The 9,260-nt window shown below is 35.1% G+C and overlaps 1 pseudogene across 1 annotated transcript; it reads right to left on the bottom strand.

Annotated features, from left to right (window-relative positions):
• Window positions 1–414: 414 nt before the first annotated feature.
• LOC143533319 (scarecrow-like protein 21 pseudogene) lies at window positions 415–2,218 on the bottom strand (annotated as a pseudogene). Its single transcript, XR_013135333.1, has 2 exons — window positions 2,033–2,218; window positions 415–1,954 (listed from the first exon to the last, which is right to left on the bottom strand). The product of XR_013135333.1 is annotated as a scarecrow-like protein 21 pseudogene (transcript).
• Between the last annotated feature and the right edge of the window lie 7,042 nt (window positions 2,219–9,260).

Raw genomic sequence — 9,260 nt, 5'->3', positions numbered from 1 at the left:
TGAATATTGAAGGTTGAGTCAAAATATGACACGTCATGTCCGAACATCAAAAATAGAACCAACTCACAAAGTCACAGATAACTTCTCGTGCACTACTATGGCCTGATAACTCGACATGCAACCCAAATTATATCCCTTTCAAGTTGAATTAATTTCTCTCGTCTCCTTTGACTCTTATCTAACCGGTTCAAATATGAGTATCTAACTCTTGGATCAACTCAGTATCATGTTCGGGTTGAACTTGCCAACATGGCACAACTGGCAACATGTGTTTACAATTTTAAGAGACTTAACTTTCGACTTTATATTTTTAACCTGTAAAATCCGTGAGTTCGTGCTAATAACTAATACCATATCCACAAACGCTTGAGTGATCCGACACATGTATAAAGTTATATGTTCTTGTAGTTTATTGTTAATGAGCGGTTAGCTCGATAGATAATCTAGATTGAGAAATGAATAATAAAAGAAAGTTGGATCAAAGTTCAAATGCAGATAAAAATCTATCGTTTTGATTCATTAGGAACTTGTTTATGTTACATTATTATTCTAACTTTGATCATCTCCAAGCACAAGAAGCAACTAAATCTCTATTCATCCAACCAAGATACAAAGCTCCAGCTCTTTCTTCAACCTTATATCTCTCACTATAGTTACTTAGTATCCGTTTAATGGTTCTGTTCACCAACGGGCTCATCGGGCACGGGCTAAACCCCGCCATATTAAACCGCAACCGCCACTTTCCCAAAAGCTCATGTCTTTCAACCCGCTCGTTCCCCTCACACGCTATGATGTTTACAACATCTCTGGCAAAACAATGTTGCTCCACATTTATTCGTTTCGCATGGTCCCGAGGAAGCGTTATGTCTATCGACTCAAACATTGCATTATAATAATCAAGAGCCTCAAGAAACCGAGGGTAAAATGGAGTCGTGTTTGTGTTGGATTCTTGCTCGACTAGGGTTACAATTTTTGGTTTCATACTTTTTACTTGTCTGAGCACTCGGTCTCTATCATTCCGAGTGCTCACACTCTCATCAGGCACACGGTGTAACACAAACGCAAAGTTAACTGCTAGAGACTCACCGGGCCTGGCTCGAAAACTTTCAAGCCTGGTTTCCGTGTGAAACTCAAAAGGTACATTGTAAGCTTTTGCAAGCTCACAAAGCCTTTTACCTACTTTACGCAATCCATTTGGGGATTCGTGAAGCCCCGTTATCCGCATATGCGGGGAACCACCAGGTCTCCTAGCAAATGCCTGGATCAACGGGACCCACTGACTTCCATGACCTACATGGAAGTCAATAATATGTACTCGTTTTTCGCACTTCATCGCTTCGGCTATCGCCCCATTAGCCGGCATGTAACCGAACTTGAAATACGGGCAAATCTCGTATAAAACACGAGTGTTTATCTGGAGGTCGGATTTGTAGATCGCGCTACCGGAGGAGGAAAGCCGAGCTACAAGTCCTTCCAAGACGTACGCACCGAGCCGTTGAATCGGTTCTCCGGTGACCGACACCATTCGCCGGAGCTCCGATATTAAAAACTGGGCGTTTATGACGTCATTATCAGAAACCGATTTAGCACAGGCAATGAGGACTTGCTTCAAGTCTTGTTTTGGAACACCGACAATCATATCTTTCCATATTTCAATCTCCGGCAAGTGTTCAACACCTCCGGCGAATGACGTCACGTTTCCGGCGACATCATCGGAATCGGAATCTCCGAGCATTACAGTCTCCAACCGCCTCAATTTACTTCTAAAATCATAATTTACATCAGGAGAATAATGATCAAATTGGGGATAATATGAATCATCGAATTCTTGCCATGATTGGTAGTAAAAGTCGTTGAAAATGGCGGATCTATTGTATTCGGATGCTTGCATTGAAGAATTCGTCACATACACCATTTGCAGACGAGTTCAATTTCTTCTTTAAACTGCAAAGATCTGTTCAATAAGAAACATACAGATGAAATTGTTGAAACAACAGGTTGAGATATAAGAAAGGAAAAGAATGAAACCCACCTTGTGAAACACCATTAATGGTGAATTCGTGAGCTCAGAGCAGCAAATAATTAGTGGGAGTAGGCAGGCATATTGGATTGAGTGGATTATTATTATTATTATTATTATTGATTAATAAAGGAAAGGAAGGATTGAAGGAATCTAACTTGGCTTTAAAGTATTACTAAAATGAATCATAGTTAAGGAGAATGAAAGAAAGGGAGTTAGTAAGCAACAGTAGTAGGGTAGAGTGTTATAAAAAGTAAGTCTTGTGTTGTGTTGGGAATAGTGCGTATCGCTTTCATCGTATATATATACATACGGAAAATTACCAAAATAGGGATGTAATTTTGTCGCAGGTCCGTCGGTCGGGCTATCAGATAAAGCTCATAAAGTCAATGTTTTAAAAACCGGTAATTTACTTGTACCGGATTTAGTTCAAAAATAGTACAACCGGTTGAACCAGAATGTACCGGGAGGTTCAACCGGGTTAAATAATTACCTTGTAATTCCTTATAAATACAATTTCAACTCAACAAATAACCCAAAAGTACACTAATAAACGTCACACTTGAATCAAATATCACACATGAACAATGATCGAGTCAGATAGAAAGTTTGTATACGAAATTAGGAAAATACAAAAGATGTAAATAAACGAACATTGGATTTGCATGATATAAAATTCTGATGGATTTAAAACCGGTTTGCCGGTTTAAACCGGTATTTCTTTAAAAACCGGCGATACGATGTTTAATGAAACCGCTTAAAAATACCGGCCTTTAAATACCGGTTGCCTTATGAAAATCCGGTATAACCGGTTCAACCGGCCGGTATGTACCGGTTTTTAAAACACTGCATAAAGTTCAGATGCTTCATCTACGTGTTAAGTTTCTTTTAATACGTGTTATTTTGGTAAATACTTATGGTACCATGGTTATTTTGAAGATTTTCATTATATTTGCTCTAGCGAGTATCTTAAAATTTATGAATTATATGTCACTCTGTTTGTTTTTGATAATGATAGGTCAAGTGTTTAGTCGGATTATAAAGGCGATTATCTCGTGGATTTCAAGTATGAAGTTGTTTTGAAATGATCTTTATCACACACTATGATACTATAACCTTTAAAATCTCAAAGATTTTACCTATGAGATATAAAGGACGTTGTTGAGTGACATGATAATGGACGTTTACATCAAGTAGGAACACAATGAATACGTGGCAGTTGTGCTGAGATCAATACAACATCCCTCTAAAAGAAAGGTAAAATATTAAAAGAAGGTGAACAAAACATAATTGAGACTCTCGAAGCTACCCATGCACAATTACATCCCTAATTCATGTTATCCAGTGAAAGAACAATCTATATATAGTAACTACTAGACAATAAATGTCAAAGATCTTAACGGTTTGCAATTTTTTTATAGATTATTATCCGCCAAGCATTCAAATTACCCAACGAATACGACTTATGACCACTAAATAAAGGCCCAACATGAGCACCATGATTTCATGCTCTTTAGGTTGAATCACCAAGTGGTCCTTTTTTTAGAACGGTTAACACACACAAGTCCTCTAAACTCACTCTTGAATGTACATTGATGTCCATTATAGGACCCGAATCCTCGACCTCATGTAAATGGACACATTTACACATCATGATACTGCTAGACTAGGTGTGTTTATTTGTGAAAGATTAATTGCTTGCCTCTCATGTGTTGCTTATTGTCATTGTCACGCCAAGGTACAATATAAAGTCTCATAACGCTAATAAACCATTTACTAGATCCTCAATCTAAGTCTAACCATGTAAAGTTTGATAGCAACACACTTACTTTTGAGTCGCCTTCACCATATGCCTTATGTAGCTTTTCTCTCCACTTTGAACGTTTGAGAACATATCTACCATTTTACTTTATTCTAAGGCTCTAAGCTTTAAATCTCCTCGGTCTTAACTCCTAACTTTACTCTATTATACATTTAAAATTAATTAAATGAAATGAGTTTTTTTAAGAAAAAAAGAAAATATTAAATAAATAAATAGATAAATAAAAGTGGTCTAATTATCAAATAGTTAAACCTCTTGCTAGCCGTACCAAATGGAATGGATCAAGATAATTTGACTACTAAATATATTAATATTAATACCACATTTTTTTTTCGATTAATTAAATTGCAAGTGCATAACTTAAAAATAAAAAATGATGGTCATGACTCATGATGACTTCATTCATTTGCTGGTTGTTTAGTAAAACGCAAGTCACTAGATATAAAATATGGCAAGCCGTGTAAAACGTTATTATCGCACGTTAATGTAATTTTCATTTAAGATATTAGAATTTTTAATTACATGCATTAAGCTATTTTTTTTAAATGTATTAAATCAGGGTTTCAAGCCATAAAGATTTCAATAAGCCAATCATGTATTGTATTATGTCACGTGCAATGGTAAGACAACCAAATTGTTATGAGATATCATGTGTAGTCGAATGACAACAAAAGTGGCATATGTATCGTGACAACAAAAGTGGCATGCCATGGCATATATATCAACAACTAGACGATTGTTACATGTATCATCATGTTTTTCACGCAACGTCGGCGAAATGATGACTACTAACCTAATAATCTAGTTTTGAGATTAAAGGATCATTTGTTTTGGAAAGAATAAATGCCATTAGTGCCTTCCTATGAAACAATCCCTTGTGAGTAGGGACGTAGGGTTGTTTAAAAAGTTAGCAGCTCGCTTCAAGCTCACTCGAAAATAGTTCGGCTAGAAAAAACTCGATTTTAAAAGAGCGCGGCTCGACTCGGCCTGATTTCTAAATGAGCCGAGCTCGAGCCAGAGTCAGCTCGGCTCGTGGCTCGATCTTGCCTCGACTCGTTAGCTCGGCTCGTTGGCTCATTTAGATTAAACCCTAAAAATTAATATCTATATCTAATAGTAGCATACCAAGAAATAAATAAGTAAAAATTGTACAAATATTATGTTATTCGATACCTAAAATCTTATAAAAGAATAAATAAAATAAAACATATAAAGTTATAAATTCTATAGTCTATAAATTTTATATAATATGTATGTTAAAATTATAATTGTTGTATTTAAATATCAAAATTTGTAAAATATAAAATAAAAAATAGTAAATAAAAAATAAAAAAATTAAAGGAGCCCGGCTCGTCGTGCTTAAGCTCGATTTCCAGCTCGATAAAAAAACGAGCCGATCTCGAGCCAATTCGATTCAAGCTCGAGCTCGAGCACACCCTGATCGACTCGACTCGGTTCATTCACAGCCCTACCTATGAGTCTTTGGCATAATTGAATTCATCTAATCAATTTTGTAATTATGTTTCTTTTAATATTAGATATCAAACAATCTCATTTTGAAAGTTGAAATGACAAAACTCAAAATTAAACAAGCCTTTGTTAATGTCCGTTCGTTTTATTTACATGCCTATAAATGTAATTATAAGATAATTACTTGTGAAAGAAATTAAAAATCGAGTGGAATGAAAAATTTTGCAACCTACAAGTTATAAACACAAAAAACAACTTAAAATTATAAAGTAACATGGTTAACCCGATTAACCCGACCCGACTAACCCAAAACCCGAATAACCCGAACCCGACTAACCCGAACCTTAACAGGGTCGGGTTGCGGGTTAGATATTTTTTAAGGAAACCCCGACTAACCCGACCCGATTAACCCTAAACCCGATCTGATAGACCTGATGAACACCCCTATATGCACATACAAAGTAACTAAAAGTCATATACGTCCTTATAAAACAGTTAAAATATTATATATACTCCTATTCATTAATAATAATTTAATAAATGACCACTTTATAGTTATTTTTCAACAAAAAATTAACTTTCATATAGGTTCAATTTTACCATAGCATTAAAACCTGTCGTGCCTTCGGACGGGGAGAGCCAACTGGGTTTTACCAGGAACGCCAAGCCAAACTCGGATGCCAGCGTGGATCCCAATCATGTCAACATAGTTGGCCTGAGTGGGGGTGGTGGGGCGTGACGTGTTCATTTTTAACGAATAGACAATTCTACCCCTTCCAATTACATAATGTATTTATACCCTATGTTATTATTATAATTTTAATAGACTTTTCTCGCCGTTAACAACAACCAAATCGTCTCTCGTCACTTTTTTTCAAAATTGCAAACTATTCGAAGATTTATCGCATCGAATCGTCCACATTATAAACCTTTTATCGCATCTAATTAAAATTGAGTAATATAGTCATTTTTTTTAATTTTTTAATGAATTGAGTATATATGATATATTAATAACCTTGCAAGGACATATATGATATTTTTAATCTTACATGGGTATATATGATATTTTTAACATTTATAAGGGTATATATGAAATTGTCCCTAGTTTTAAATACTATTTTCATTACTCAATCTCTCATGTCCTTGTGAGTATGGTCTGGTTCTACATGTTATTGCCTTAGATCAATCATGAACGGATACTCTTTCGGGTGTGGTTTCGTTCGATTTGATTATTGCTTAAATGAAATCATAGTCATTACTTTGATTATTAGAATACTATAAGCAATGAGTTTTACTCAAATTGATTATCGGTTTTCAAGGGGCGGGTCGATGTTGTTCCACATGCGTGCGACGCTTCCCGATTGAAAATATTAATTGAAGTCATAATAAAATAACGGGGATAACATGTCTCATAATCATGATCTTCGTATTGTACTTCAACCATTTGATTGTGTTTGCTTGTTGCTATTAAATATTAATACGTATGTTTAGTCCGGTTTTTATGATTTCACATACATTAACCATAATCAAACACAAACAAAATAAAAGAAAAACAAAAATCATAACAGAACCCACATGCGACATGCTTATCTAAAAAGAAATAAATAATATTTTTACGTCCATAAAGTATTATATAAACTTCTTGATCTAGTATAAATTTTATATTATTTAAATGGGCAAATCTCAATTTTCAAGCACTAGATATAAAAATCCATAAATCCATGACCCACACGCTTTGTAGTTATTATAATCGTGTGATAATAAAAACACGACATACTAGGTGTGCAGATAAATATAAGTAAAAAGTTGATTTATTTTAAAATAATTTAATGCCTTTTCTATACAAAATAGCATTATTATGTCTTTTATCTTATCTATTAAATATTTATTTCATTCTAATATAAATCTAAATAAATATAGTTATTTCTCAAACAAATTACACTATAAGGCCATCATTACATGTTTACAAATTTAAGACAGTCTAGTTATATTTTTCTGGAAATTTATATTAGTTTCATGAAATATTACACTACGATTTATGGTTACATTTCTGAATTTTCATACAATAACAGTTATAACAATGGCATTAACGTAGCTCTATTTGAAGCACTGCATAGTCGCAAGTGTCGCTTACCACTTTGTTGGGTAGAAGTTGCCAACAAGCAATTAACTAGTCTTGAAACTGTTCAAGAGAACATTGAAAAGATTTTCAAAATCCAAGATCGACTGAAACAACACATGATTGACAAAAGAGCTATGCCAACAACCACTGGAAACCGTTAGAATTCCAAGTTGGTAAACAAAATACTCTCAGTTCTCTTTACTTTGATTATTAGGGAGGGAGGGGTGATCACCTAAGATATCTTAATCCCCACCAATTCGATAACGTCATGTTAATACTCCTCTCAACTATCCTAACGCACTTAAGTAAGAGGCAACACTTCTCTCGACTACACTAATATTTCTTCTTATTTTAATAAAAGCTATATATATATATAAAATAAAAATCATTCCATTAAACGTTAAAAATAAATATTACACTAAAATACCATTACTTGAAAAAAACAACACATGTACGAAGAGTATAAAATCACATGTCCAACCATACCCCCTATTTGGTGTTTTTAATCTAGAGTCACTTACAACATTTTACTGGCCAAATGAGCGTGGAGGGCGAGTAAATGTTTTCAACTCCCGGTCATACATAACTAGCTCCATCGCCTCTTTTTGTTGCACCAAGAACTCGATGGTCGTCTCTTCTTGCCTCTTTCACTTCAACATACTCCTTGGACTCCGATTATTTTCATGTCGTGTACTCGTCAGGTGTCTCGAGCCATTTCCTTTTTGGTTGACATGAGCTTGACAAAATGGGCATTTAATCTTTCTGATGTGGCCTTGTTGGTACGGGGTTTTCGTTGAGGTCCGGTATACTCGACATGAAAAGCTAATTAGATCGACCAAATTTAAATCGACAAAATAAAGGAATGAAAACTAATGAAATTATAATTCCAGAAAAGAAATTAAATAAATAAACAAAGCATGCCTATAAACTTGTCCCCTTTGACTCAATAAACAATTTTCAAATTTACAATTTACCGGACTTGCCCCGACCAAATGTTTGGGCTTTTACCATCAAAATCAATGGTGACAAAAGTTATTTCATCTGTGTTCGGAACAAAGTCAACCGGCTAATTGGGTTTATGGGCCCCTATGTTGTACGGTTTGGATGTTAAGTGGCCATACATTTTACTTTAGCATTTGGTTTTCTATGTTGGGACTTATATGCAAAATAAATCCTACTACGTTGCCACAGCATTCTGCTATTATTAGGCGTAGCAATCCCGGCCATTCGTTTTTTCGTTTGGTGGTGTAAATATATCATTTTTTCGGTCGAAAATTTTATACATAGTGTAAATTTACCCGTTTTCGACCGAAATTTTGAGCTCAGCCCCCATTGTTTTTTGCTCGGTAGTGTAATTTATCCTTTTTTGGCCGAAAATTTTTATACATAGTGTAAATTTACTCGTTTCAGAACAAAATTTTGAGCCCAGACCCTCCGTTTTTTTTCGTTCGGTAGTGTAAATTTATCCTTTTCTGGTTGAAAATTTTTATAGAAACTGTAAATTTACCCATTTTGACCGAAATTTTGAGCTCACCCCCTCCAGTTTATGACTTTTTTTATACATATTAAGGTTGTCCCCCTCGACGTACATGTCCAAGCTTCGCCATTGCTTCTAATCTACTCCTAAAATCCACCTAACATGCATACCGCGTGATTGAGCTCTTGATACCTCAAGTGAGGTAGCACCTCATTACATACAGAGGGGCGGACTCACTTGTTACTGAGGGGTGTCCCCGGTCCCCTATGAAAAAAAAATTAGTGTTAATATACCGGAAAATTCCCGACCGACCCATGTAAAATTTTGACCCCGACCCCTGTGAAATTTT

The sequence above is a fragment of the Bidens hawaiensis genome, unplaced genomic scaffold (assembly GCF_021521415.1).
Source record: "Bidens hawaiensis isolate Kalapana, Puna unplaced genomic scaffold, B.hawaiensis_p1.1 tig00009662_1, whole genome shotgun sequence".
Classification (NCBI taxonomy): Eukaryota; Viridiplantae; Streptophyta; class Magnoliopsida; order Asterales; family Asteraceae; genus Bidens; species Bidens hawaiensis.
Note: the sequence above shows the minus strand (reverse complement) of the source record. Positions and strands in the feature narration are given on the sequence as shown.